Consider the following 14,188-nt stretch of genomic DNA (forward strand, 5'->3'; position numbering starts at 1 on the left):
ACCCTGTAAGGCCCACTGTTGCAAAATAACAACATCACTTGTAATTACCCTAAAAAAATCTATGAAGGTTTCAAAATGAAAAACACATTTACATAGTCAGAAGGAACTACTGTTTATCCCGGCACTGCAGTTGGATAGTAAATGTGTTTATAGGTCCGATCATGTGGCCATGGACTCAGACAATCTGCCAACTTTTGTTAAAGCTCGTCTTTTTGTATTATTGGGCTGGATTTGTCGAGATTCAAGTAAGTTAAATATTTTTTTGTGTGTGTAATTATTCCAATGTCTAGATCATGTTGATATTAAGTTACTGTGAAAATATTTATCAAATTTGATTGCCAGCTTGTTATGTCTGTGTTGCAATTTTAAACACTGGGTCAGGGTGGTAGTCAAAATTGCATGTGCACTTTACACATTACATGTGTTTATTGCACTTCTCACATGTTCACATATGGAAAAATGATTCACTCTGAGTGTTACATGTGTTTCTCTGTTAAAATTTTAAGTGTAGATCAGACATTAATACATTAATACATGATTTCTGATTGTACTTGTTGAACCTTTATCAGTAACAGCATTAGAAACTATATCTGATTCTCATCACTTAAACAAATATATCTAACTGATCCTGGGTTTTTCCTCGGCTTTGTTTGTTTGCCCAAAGAGTGTCTTGCATTAGGTACAAACAGATTCTGAATGTTTTGGGGGATGCTTGTTGCATTGTTCCAGGAAAGGTGAGAAGTGTTCCTGAATGTGAGGCGGAAGTGTTGTGGGGGGGATGCATATGTTCCTCCTAGTATGATAAGTAGAAAGCATCATGGGCTAGTCAGACAGTACTGTGTGCATTCAGTGATATGTGTAAATAGGATTAGGATTAATTTGCATTAAAATTATTTAGCCTGGAAAATACTTAGCTCTCCACCCTTAACACTTGGCCCACCACCCTATCTATTTCTTCAGGTTATCTACTACAGTATAATACTCATTTGTATTATATATTGTTATTATTATTTTTACGTTTCCATTCCACCTGCAAAGTCTTCTACACAGTGTGCAGGATGTTAATGATGCCATCCAAAATGGAGAGAGTGATTTTGAGATGGAGTCAGATGACACTGGTGAAGAGGCAGATGGAGATGGCAGAATGGACAAAGAAAACCTCCAACCCACTGACAGCTTGTGATTATGTGGATATTTAGCTCCAACTAAACACACACACACTGTACCCCATGACAGGTATTGCCTGCTGAAAAGAATTCTATTGGTCCAATACCGACTTTTCAGGTCCGGATATCACCACTGATGCCATTTCCCCAAACACCACTGGAGGTTTTCAACAAGTGTAATGTTCATCTTTGCTTTTCAAAGAAGAAAACACTGTCTTTGGGACTGTCATTGAAAATTAACACTGGGACAAAGAGGAAATGATATGCGATATCCATATTCCAACCATATCCATATCCATTATGATATATGCTGTTACGGTGCTAGAAAAGCGATCAACACTGCAAATTAAACTTTAGTTGTTCTGTATATTGTTCAGACAATGTGAATACAAATACAGAAATTTTGCTCTTAACTAGGCCCAACATTGCATTTTTACAACATGTTCCTAAAAACTTGGAAAAACTGGGGTAAAACGTAACAAAAAAAAAAACAAAACTTTTATTTCTGCATCAGAAACCTACAACAACCCCTGAAAGGTGACAAAAAAATGTGCTCACTTCTTTATATATTTGGGGTTTACGAGGGTTAAGCGTTAGTAAATGTAGTTACATCATCATAGGCTAAATGTGTCTGCTACAATACTTGCTGCAAAACACCTCGACTGAACGTCATCTAAAGTTGTCGTTTAATGTGGGCAAATATCTGTGCTTTTGATCAATGTCTGTGCCCCATTTTAACATCACATTTTGCCGCCTCATGTCATCCTCATGTGCACCACACTGTGCAGAAAGCCAGCATAGCATCAGCTAAGTATCCTAAATAACTCAATACTATAACTACAAACAAACACATAAGATTGGTTGACGCTTCACCACATAACTGGAGTGCTGAAAAAGGTTGAACCAGCTGAACTTTGATTTGTAGCTCGACATGCCCATCTGCAGCAATAAGTCTCAGGTGTCAGTTTGTAGCTTCATGTCACTGGCTTCCATTGAAATTGACTTGTAGCCTGTTGCTTTATCACTCGTGGTGTGAACCAGTATTAGTACTTGTCAGAAAGCATTAATGTTTACAGTCCAAAAGATGTGTGGTCAAATGCGTCCCAGACCACCTCCTCAAGTAGTCTGAGGGATCAGGTCACAATTCACCTTGGTGGTTGTTTACACTTGTATTTATTAGCATTTGCTATTGGATCACCCAACAAGCATGTTGATACAAGGTATAGACAGGGCTATGTTCAGTATGGATGACGGAGCAGTCAAAAAGAAACACTAAAGTTGTCTTTTGTTTGGCAAAATATCAGAGAGCATCACAGAGTGAAAGGAAGGAGGTGCTGCACTTTTTGTTTTGCAGGAATTTAATCCTATCACATTGAGAAGTTCGTCAAGCAGATGATTACATTTTCTCAGCACAGTGGATATCTGTTGTTGTCAGGGGTCAAGGAGAGATGGTGATGGAAAGAGACAAAATAAGCATCAACGAATAGGCGGAGTGTCTTTAAATTAAATCCACCAGCACTGAAATGTTGCCTCTGTAAGGTATTGCAATTTTGTTTGGTGGAAGCCATTTAAAAGCTGACAATAAATATTTTAAGAGAGCAGGTAGAAGAGTGCAGTGTCTTGAACAATATCTTTCATGACATTTTCTTTATGAATAACCTTTACCTGATCACAGGGCTGCCTTATCACAATGTCAGAAAGAATACAGGCTTTGAGGTAGAGCGTGATTTCACAGACGACAAAAAACAGCATAGAGGAAATGCAAATATGTTGGCTTTCCCCAACAGAGTAAGGCTCACAGTAATAATGAGAGGGGCGGAGAGAGACAAGTGCAGCCATGGGCCAAGAGCTGGCTGCCAAACAACAATAAAAAGCACTTGTGTGTGATAGATCAAGCTGTGAGAGGAAGATGAAGGGCACGCCGGGGTCAGATAGATAGAAATCCTCTGTGATCTCCCCCATTTTTCACAAAGACTGTCTGTGGCGTTACAGGAGACACAGCGGGGAGACAGATGGCACAGAGGCAAGATAGTATATAGAAAGAAAAAAGAGAAGAACACAAAGAAACTGAGAAAGAAACAATAAAAGAAGGAACTAGACATGGATGGATTATGAGACAATGGGCCCCTGGGCACAGACATGTAAAAGACCCCCCCATCCCTTCTGTATAAGAGCAAGACATCCAGATTGAAAGAGACACAAAATGACTACAAACAGCTGCAGCTGTGTTTTCTGTTTCTCAATGCAGTCATTCTGTGTCTCTTTGTGGTTGTTTTGTGCCTCACTGTCACTGGTTTGAGTCTTCCTGGTTATTTTTGCCTCTTTGACCTCTTTTACACCTTGCTTTCAAGTGGGTCTCATATCCAGAATCTAGATATGATTTAACCTCATTACATGTATGTCTTGTATTAATATCTAGTGTCCACATTGAGATCTTATCTCTGTCCATCTTAAAAAAAGAACAGTTGAAGGCGTTCTCCACCACCTGCTTGGCCATGGCTTTATAAATGGCTCTGTAGTGATAGGAATTGCTTTTTGCTCGGTAGAGTTTCGTAGCATCCGGTTGTTTTGAGTCTCTCCGCAGCCATTTTGTGTCTGTGGTTATTTAGTGTCTTTTTGTAGTTCTTTTGTGTGTCTTTGCAGTTGTGTTGCATATGTTTGGTTGTTCTGCATTTCATTGTAGGTGTGTTGAGTCTCTGTAGCCATTCTGCATCATTTTGTGGTCATTTAAGCCCTGTTTCCATCAAACACTTTCAGTATGGTACCTTTTGAACCAAAAGTAACCCTTTAGACATGGCACCTAGACCCTAGCGTTTCCACCACAAACAGTACTTGGAGCAGGGTTGTCGTCACTCACTGTTGTGTGCGGCACTCACTGTATTTCCTCTTTTATCAGTCTGCACCTCGTTTGCTGCACGCCGATATTTTCAGAAAAAAATAAAACAGGCTGCAGTGAGAGTCTCTCTCTATGGGATATTTAAAAATAGCGGGTTTGTGCATTCAGTCCTTCTCAGGCAAGCTCAGGGGTTTATCGTTGCTGGAGCCCACAGGAACTATACTCCATGATGCTTTTTTTTTTCTCTCTGAATGAGGATTGGGATACATGCAGTTTACATAATCTGGTCATATATATCCACTTGAAGATCCACTCATTACAAAAAGTGTAAGTCATATAAAAGCTAATGGAATGGTCAAAGTTGTCGCAGTGAAATTTAATGTGTGTTGACCTTAAAAGTTGCCAGCAGCTGGCCCACTGAATTAGATTTTATTCTCTGACTTCAGCTGCTGCAAGAGACAGCAAAACATCATTTCATTTTATAGTTACAGTTTACTAATAAATTCTCCACAGTATGAACAGTAGTTACATGAGCTTCAAAACCAGCCACAAATCAGCTCTGAGCAGAGTGACCGTCCTCTATTGACCAAGCAACGGACTGCAGTGTTCACAGCTCCACCTTTTAGTACCAGATCTGGGTGCTAGGTACCCCAACAGAGGGGGGACCAAAAATGGGGACCGTACAGAGGGTTACACTGGTACCATCTACAACTTTTCACAGCGGAAACGGAAAAAAGCGTACCAAACTGAACCGTATAGTACTGCTCGGTTGAAACGGAGCTTTAGAGTCTCTCTAGTCATTTCGCATTTCTTTGTAGACGTGTTGCATCTCTTTGTAGTTGTGTCTCTAGTTCTTTGGTGTCTCTTCATAGCTGTTAATTGTGAACAAGAAATATTGTTTTCACAGTCATTTCAAACTGAGGATCTGGCCCCTGACTCTTTTGGCCCCTGAGCCTGTGCTTGGTAGGCCCGTTGGGTGATATATCCATGAAACTAGAGGGTCATATAGGACATCTGGGAGATGGCTGGTTGACCTCTGGAGCTTCTGCGCCACATGGCTGGCTGAACACATCGGATCCCACTGCTAAACCATTTGAGAGTACTGCTAAAGGTGGTGGGAAGGAGTGATATGGGGAAGCTCTGTGGTTTAGGATGTGAACTGGGCCTTTTCCACATTAATCATGGTCAGGCGGAACACTGAATGAGTCTGAGAAGCCACCCCCCCGCTCTTTACTGCAGCTTAAAAATGATGGAAAGCCAGAAACCACTGGGGCTTTCCAAGAGAACACTGTAGGATGATATAGATTACTAGAGCAACTGCACAGAGGAATGCACAGGGGAATGTATTTCAGACTAACACACCAATACTTTGAACTGTTTAACTTGTCTGCAGACGCTCGCTGGCTTTGCCTCCTCCTAAAAAAATCTATTAAAGAACAGATTTACCAAACCTTATAGGAGTGTGACGACTGATGAGTATTTAAAAATCTCTCTGCCTCTCTGTGTGTCTCCTCTGCTATGGATCAATAACTCTTTTATACTGTCTATAATTGAAATGCACGGAGCCTGAGGTGATTTAGTTGGCTTTAATTTCCTTGTTCGTTATGAATACAAATATAAGCCCAAGGACATCAGATCTCCATTCATCTATAAACACACAAACACATGCACTCATTCCTGCCTGTGTTAACTGCGATATACCTCAGTCATATACATCAACCCATAAAGCACACTACTGCTGCAACTTATTATTTTCACTCACGATAAATCTGCTGCTCATTATAATAAGCAATTGAGATAAATCTCAATTACTAGATTAATTGTTTAATTTATAAAATGTAACAAAATATTTCTTAAAAAGTCACAATAGCTGCAACTGTCGTATTAAATTTCAGCCTCCTAGGGCTAAAAATGTGGCCTCCAAAGGGTGAGGAAATCTTTGTTGACTGACCAACCAAAAACCCAATCTTGTTGACCAAAAAACGGACTTTTTTTCAATAATTGCAGAATCGTATTAACCACCCATATATTTATTTTTCATGAAAAAATACTTAAACCCATGGCCAACTGTGGACACCTCAGTGAAATGAATCAATCATCCAACTACTGAGCCTTTTGGCAACTGCAGACCAGAGTTCACTGTGCATGTGTTGCACCCCACTGATATGATGCAATATGATGCCATGACTTTCCTTCTTTTTACCCTCCTTGCCTGTCGGTCAGAGAGACGAATAAAAGACAAAAACAGGGTGCCACCACCTGCTGGTGTGGAGGGTTATTTCCTCTCCCGCAGGCGCAGAACATATATGCTCATTGGCCGCCCGCTGTAGTCTTTGTGGTGTGTTCATGTGCAACTTCTTGGCAGAGACAGAGGCAACGTGACGCGACGCAACAGTCGGCCTTGGTCTCCCCTTGTTCTTTGATGTCTGTGCCTGTGATGTTGGTGTGTCTGGGCCTACAGAGCAGCCGGGCACAGCTAAAAATACCTGTTTTAGTTTTTGAGAATGTAAGGCAACGTGTTCAAATGTACAGAAACATTTGAAATGGTTGAAAACCCAAAGACATTTAAGGCACTATCAAGGAAAATCAACAAATATTTTGTGGGTGCCACGGTAGATGACCATGTAAAATGTGTACCATTGAGGTCCAGTTCTTACTGCAGCAGCCCCCGAACTGAGTCGGGCCCAGGCCTTTTGCCACATGCCATCCCCCATATCTTTCCTACCCATGCTATCTATCGCTCGCTATCAAAATAAAGAAGAAATGTAATTAAAAAAAATCTACAAAAGAAAACATTTAAGATGCTGGGACCTTTTAATTTTTGTTACCTTTGCTTAAAGAATGACTCAAACAATTAATTGGTTATTAATATTCATGCAGATGAATTTTCTGCCAAAAAACTTAATTGTTAATCAACTAGTTGTGTATCACGCACATGGTATTTGAGAGACTAAGGCATTAACTAATGTATTACACTCTCATTAAATACACGCCTGTTTCTTAACACAAATACAATCCAGAAAAATCTACTTTAACCAAGGCCTTATGGTGGCTGAGAAACATGCAGGCTCCTATTTAATAACAGGCAAAAAGGCACTAACCACTTCCCATTTCTACCCCTACTTTAGTCCAGCACCTGCACTCTTTACCCTCAGAGAACGGCAAAATTACAGGGGGAAAGAGGGGAAAGTGGTGTCAGCATGGTAGAATGAGGAGGAAAGAGCAAAGGAGTGCAGGACCTTGTTAAAAGCCCCTCAGTGACAGCCAAGGAAAGGCTGCAGCTCCGAGTCATTAAATGTGGCTGAGGTTGGGGTGAGTGACTCAAAAAAGGAGAGGACGTGAGGGTTTCAGAGGTGAGTGCGACAAAATGAGGAGAGGAGTGATGGTTTGAAATGGGAAATGAAGTAGAAGCCAGCTAAGGTAAAAACATGGGAAATGATGAGAATGAGACAGAAAAGCAAAAACTAGTACTTTCTATTTCAACCATCATTTTTAAACGGAAAAATCCAATCTGACCATATTTTCCTTTCTGTTCCTGAGATATGACCTTAAATAATGACCAGAAGCGTGTTTTTGCAGAATATTATGATGTCACAATGATCTTGACCTTTTTATCCTACTAGATATTTGTGTGAAGTTTTGTCATAATTAGTATATGATTTTTTGAGTTATGGCAAAAAACAGGTGTGTGTTTGTGTGTGAGGTCACACTGATCTTGACCTTTGACCCTTAACCACCAAATCTGAATCAGTTTATTCTTCAGTCCAAATGGACGATGGTGTCAAATTTAAAGAAATTCTTTTAAGGTGTTTTAAATACTGCATTAAAGAGAATGAGAGAGCTGCAAGGTCACACTGACCTTGACCCCTTACCACTGAAATCCAATCAGTCTGTTATTGAATCTGAACAGTACACTCCTGAGTCCAATTCAATCTTTGTGCCAAACTAAAAAAAAAATCCCTCAAGGCACTCTTTAATATTGCATTCACAAGAATAAGACAAGCAAGGTCACAGTGGCCCTGACCTTTGGCCTATGACCACCAAAAAGTAATCAGCCCATCATTGAGTCCAAGTGAACATTTGTACCAAATCTGAAACATTCCTCAAGATGTTTTTGAGATTTTGTATTCAGAAAATGAGACAGACAAGGTCACAGTGACCTTGACCTTTGGCCACCAAAATCTGAACAGTACATCCCCAAGTCCAATCTAATCTCTGTGCCAAACTCAAAATTCCCTAAAGGTGTTCTTGAGCTATCATGTTCACAAGAAAAAGACCAACAAGGTCACAGTGACCCTGACCTTTGACCACCAAAAAGTAATCAGGTCAAATTTGAAGACATTCCCTTAAGGTATTTCTGAGATATTGCATTCACAAAAATAAAACTGACATGGACACACTGACCTTGACCTTTGGCCCTTGACCACTAAATTTTGAACAGTACATCCTTGAGTCCAAGTCGATCTTTGTGCCAAACTCTTCAAGGCATTCTTGAGATATTGCATTAATGATAATGAGACAGACAAGGTCTCAGTGACCCTGACCTTTGACCTATCACCACCAAAAAGTAATCAGTTGAGCATTGAGTCGAAGTGGACATACCTAAAGAATGCCTCAAGGGAATTTCTTCAAATATGGATTTAAAGAAATTCCCTTGAGCCATTCTTTAGATATCGTGTTCACCAGGATGGGAGGACGGACGGACAACCTGAAAACATAAAACCTCCGGCCAAGGATTTGGCCAGCACAGAGGCATATAAAAAAACTGATGCTGCTTGTCAAGCCTGTGAGGATTGAAAGTATCAAAAACTGGGTTTGATTTCATGAATAGTTTATAGTTTCCTATACCGAAATGTCCTCTGGAGGAGTCAAACAGGTGCTCCCATCACAGAAAGCAACATTCACATTACATGCATTGTATAGAAAAGATTTCAGAGTTTTTGTTTGTGCTAAAATGTTCAGCCATTTAACTAAAATGATGGACGCAAAAATCTTTTTTTGTACCTTTTAATGCTCCAGAACCAGCAAACTCACAGGAATTGTTGACCTCTGAAACATCAAAAAATATTTTACCTCATTGAGTCTTCAATCATTCAATCCTCGTCGAATTTTCAGTCACGGACACTGAGTCTGGCAAATAGCACAAATGAATAATTCAAGAGTTGAAGCAGCCTATCAGAGAAACTAACTCCTCTGGTGTTTGGAGGCCATCTCAGATAGTGGTATAAATCCAACAGTCGCCACACGCTTAATGAATAAGAGCGTAGATAAAATAGCTCAACAGCCTTTACATTCGGAAATAAGCTTTCTGATCCTTTAAATCTCCAGGCACCACTCAGGGTTCAAGAAAATGTCCGGTTTGATTTCTATGCAGGAGAGCAGCACTGATACAATTCACAAAACATTCAGCTCTCAAAGAGTTTCCTCACACTTTGACATATTAAAAACATTCCCCAGACTCCAAATATATTCCTCTACCGACTTTTTTCCTGAGGTGTCACTCAGGAATTCAGTATTCATTTTCTATTTTGGTTTCAATGTGTCACTTAATGAACTTCAAATAACTTCTCAACTGCTGGTGTCCCACATTAATCCATTCCTCCTCATAAGACTTTATAAAGCCTAAAAATCCTTCCCCACTCTGCCAAATTACTGGAGAAGAAGATGAGAAACGATCTGGGTGGAGAAAAGATGTAGTGTTACAGTTGGAAATTTTAATGGCATGAATTGCCTCAAACAAGATGTACTTTGAATTGACTTGCAACTCAGGTTTCTACTTTGCGAGGCAATTTCCAATGAAAAGGTGAAGTAGTGTCTCTGCTCCCTCTTGCCGATGCTAAAAGCTCTGCTTTTAACAAGAGCCGCACAAAAAGAGACTGCTTTTAATCCGCAAACACCCTGACAAAGATGGAGTCGTCCTCGCAAGCTTTTGAGCGTTTCAAAGTCGCCCTATCAAGGAGGGAAATCTAAAGCTGAGTGTCTGGGGAACAAAAACACTGGAGGGAGAGGACTCTCATTTGGCTTCAGTTCTCCTATGGCAGCCATGTTCCTCAGGCTGATGGATGAAGGGAGAAACTCATCTCATGACTAATTATTTATCTTCCCTCCAGAACTGTTGTGTCTGGGGGTTGGCAATAACACAACCCTCTGCTCTGACCAAGTAGTAAACAAACTAGAATGATGGAGGTGAGTGAGTCTCCTCTTTCTCCCTCACAACGCTGTAGAGCATGGCTGCCATACATACAGCCCACAGACAAAATCTGGCAGGTTATATTTCTACCCTCCTGGTTGCGTGTGTTTTTTAAATAGCTTCTGTCAGATGAAGAGTGATGTTATTCTGATGATGAATTTTAATGTGTGAGATCTATTGCTCTTGGATTGGGCATCACTGTGGCTAATTAGGTCTGTCACTCAAAAATTTAAGAACTACCACATAATCCGTTGAAATGCACGATTTTTCCATCTCTGCTGATGAAATGCTTCCACACATGACAGCTGTGTTGCTAATAGTTAAATATTAACTGATACTTTTTATGAGCAGCTGGTAAAAAAACTAAAGTATAACCACAACAAATTATAAAACGTAATTTCTGTGGAGGGTAGTCAAGTTCTTTCAGAACAAACTGGGAAAACCAGTTCTTAATGCATGTCACCTTGTGGACAGAGGGTGTTGTTATGTTGAAACAGTAAAGGGTCTGCTGAAAACTGTTGCCATAAAGTTGAAAGCACGTCAAGTCTTAAAGCTTGCTACCACCAGTTTGTCTTCCATTGTATACCAACTGTAAACTTGTTGTCATGACCACCACTGAAGGCCCGCCTCTCAAATCATCCAAGTGGACAATGGGGAAAAAAGCTTCGATGATGCGGCGCACTTTTCCGCTCTTAGTTTAAGTTTTTTCAACTCAAGTTCAGAGCGCTCCAGCAAAAACGGCAGGCGCTTTGACTGCAGAAACGCGAGGTCCATCACAACACAAAAAATGCAAGCAAAAACCTTCATTCTCATAAAAAAACAATTATAAAAAGCCGCCTCCAGCTGCTAAAACGCTTTCTGTGTGAACGGGGCAAGCATCGGTATTTGAAGAGTTGGAGTGAGACCCTTTTCGGGTAATAACACAAACACTGTTGATGCGTGCTTATGACGTATGACTGCAAGATAGTTCACAGCATCTTCCCCTGCACTGCTCTCTTCAAGCCTGCATCCACTCTAGAAACGTTTCTTGGACGCTTCTTAGGATTTTCCGCCATAGCTTCGACTACGTATACTCCTTGCTGCTGCTCTGACACGTGGCCTCTCCCCACTTCCTGCTCCCCTCAGCTCTGGCTTGTTGAAGTAAAACTCATCACTCCTGGTGCACCAGCACAGAAAAAGTTGGCACAGACACCACAATTCTGTTATACTGTAAAATACAGAGAGCTTTACCTGGGGGTGATAGGCTTATTCAGCATTGTGTGAACTCATCTGGAAAGGTCTTTGATATAATCAATGTTCATTTATATGTAAAAGTCCTGTACCCCAGCTTTAACTATAAATCCACCAGTCGATAGACAAAAAATAATCTGGAACCATTTTAATTATTAATATACGGTTGAAGTCATTTTTCAAGCAAACTGTCAAACTCTCTGGTTCCTGCTTCTTAAATGTGAGAATTTTCTGTTTCTCCTTAACTTACACAGCAGTAAACTGAATACCTTTGGGTTTTGGACTGTTTTAGGCTGAATGTCATGATACAAGACTTCCTGCATGTGCTTTGAAAGAGTTATTGATTGCTTTAATCATTCCTGCTGTCCTACTGGCTGTGTGGCTATACTTTTGATGCCCAACTGCACTGTAAGAGATGGAAGACAAAAATCTACAGTCTTTCTTCTGTCATGCAAAACGCCACTGTGAATTTAGACATTTTCTAAAGTTACAGACATTTTAGTACAAAGTCCCCACCTTGTGTTTCCACCAACAGCGTTTCCTTGCTGATCTATGGTGGAAGGATATATAAGTAAACATGAATGTAAACAATAGTGGATTTTCAGGGATAGCTCAGATCCTTTGAAGTGTGGATGTAGGCTATGAGGTACTTACCCATAGTCGGTGTATTACATACTGTAGATGTTGGTCAGCAGGCTTCCAGTTTGAAGATGAAGACAGGGGTATGGCCATATAAGCTAAGCAATGTACTGCTGTGGAGGTGGGGCAGCAGCAAAATGTATGTTAGCCACCTAAAATATATCCACTGTTTTTTTCTTACTGTCAGACAGCGATTTCCAACAGCGAACCAAAGCTGTTAGATTGTTCTCTTCAAAACCAGACTACATTGAAAAAACAGTAATTTTAGCTCACTGAACACAGGAGCTGCTGGTCTACTGCTGCTTCCATCAGTTAGTTAGTTTGTGTTATCGTGTAACTTTGGTGTTTGAAAGGGTTAGTTCAGACTCACCAAAGTCACACAATAACACAATCAGACTAATTGATCAAGGCAGCAGTAGACCAGCAGCTCCTGTGTTCAGTGAGCTGAAATTACGGCTTTTGTCAATGGAGTTTGGTGGTTTTGAGGGGGGTTGCAGAGGTGGGTTTAGAGACAGGATTTGAAGGATGTTATGCTGTTGGACTGTCCAATGTGTGGATGTAGGGATTTCCAGAGCCTGGGGGCAGTGCAGCTGAAAGCCCTGGCACCCATCATGCTGAGATGTGAGGTGTGGATGGTTAAGAGACCAGCAGAGGAAGAGTGGAGAGAGCAGGAGGGGGTGTACTCCTGGAGGAGGTCAGAGAAATAGGTGGGGGCTAGGTTGTGGAGGGCTTTGTAATCAATCTGGTACTGAACAGGGAGCCAGTGTAGTTGGATGAGAATGGGGGTGATGTGGTGAGATGATTTGGTGTGGGTGATGATCTGGGCAGCAGAGTCTATTAATGAGTTTTGGTGGGAGGCCGGAGAGTACTGCATTTGTGGAACAATACCTCAGTGCTGGACTGGGACGGTGATGGGTGGAGTCTGGAAATGTTGCTGAGTGGAAGTTGGCCAGAAACTGTTTTGTCGCTGACCCCTCTGCAGCGGTACATTGGTCAGCTTCCGTGGCTGTGCCCCTGTCTGCTTCTCCAAATGGTGGGGGAGTGGGTACAGTACAGTAATACACTATCTCTGGATAAGTACCTCATAGAACCAGACTTCGAAAGACCCAAACTGTCCCTTTAAAATACGTTAAAAATCAAACTACAAATATTTAATAAGGAAGGAAAAGCACTCCACATGTTTGATAGACCTCAGTGATTTTTAGTGATTCACACTTAATGTGAACACAACTTCTGTTTGTTTACTAGAAAACTGCACAGGGCACCATTAGTCAAGGAGAACTTCAGTATAAAGACAAGGTGTCCACATACTTTTGGCAATGTAGTTTATAATAATGATATTAATAACAGTGATTTTGTTTTGTGGACGATGTTATTTTGTGACAAAGTACCACCACAGTATCTCATGGGCTACAGGATGTGCTATAAACACCAGGCTTTACTGCAGCATTACACTCAGTTTAAAACCGAGCAGACACCTAGCAGGAGGCATTCAATTCTAATAGAGGGAGGTCTGTGTCCTCTAGCACTTAGAGCTCCTCTAATCTCTTATTCATGTATTCAAGGTGAGAGGAGAGAGGAGCAGCTACAAGTGAGAGCCGAATGGGTCACAGAACAGAGATGAAGAGGGGGGAGAAAGCTCTGGTTGAAAGATGGGAGAGGAGAGAAGAAAAAACGAGATGGGAGGGGAAAAGCCCCGACATCCCTCTCATCCCTCCATGAACCTATCAGTGGATCCTGCGGAGGAGAAGAAAGGCTCTGGTCCTGGAGCTCCACACAGACCAGGATCAAAGGGAATCCCCATCTGATCCAAATGTCGTTTGAATGTTTTATGGTAGCCAAGACATTGAGGTGAGGCGCGGATAAGATGTGGCTCAAGAGAGCTCTGATCAGAGGTGGCCTGTCATTTTCAGACGAGAACGTTACACTGAGGAGCTTCGTTCTTTTTTTCCTGAGTGCATGAATTGTATACATATATAATTCAAAATACTGAGCAAATACATATCTTAGTGTGGAAAGATTGGATTTTCAAAGTCCCTTTCCCTTTACATTATGTCTTGATATTGTCAGTGAATTCATTAGCAGCTGGTGAGGCTGCAGCAGCTCTACACATTTACACAGTAAAGA

General features: G+C 41.0%; 1 protein-coding gene across 1 annotated transcript in view; it reads right to left on the reverse strand.

Annotated features, from left to right (window-relative positions):
- LOC125894528 (ecto-NOX disulfide-thiol exchanger 2-like) overlaps positions 1-14,188 on the reverse strand; it is a 265,263-nt gene that overhangs the window by 164,170 nt on the left and 86,905 nt on the right. The gene's annotated exons all lie outside the window — the stretch shown is intronic.

The sequence above is a fragment of the Epinephelus fuscoguttatus genome, linkage group LG9 (genome assembly GCF_011397635.1).
Source record: "Epinephelus fuscoguttatus linkage group LG9, E.fuscoguttatus.final_Chr_v1".
Lineage (NCBI taxonomy): Eukaryota > Metazoa > Chordata > Actinopteri > Perciformes > Serranidae > Epinephelus > Epinephelus fuscoguttatus.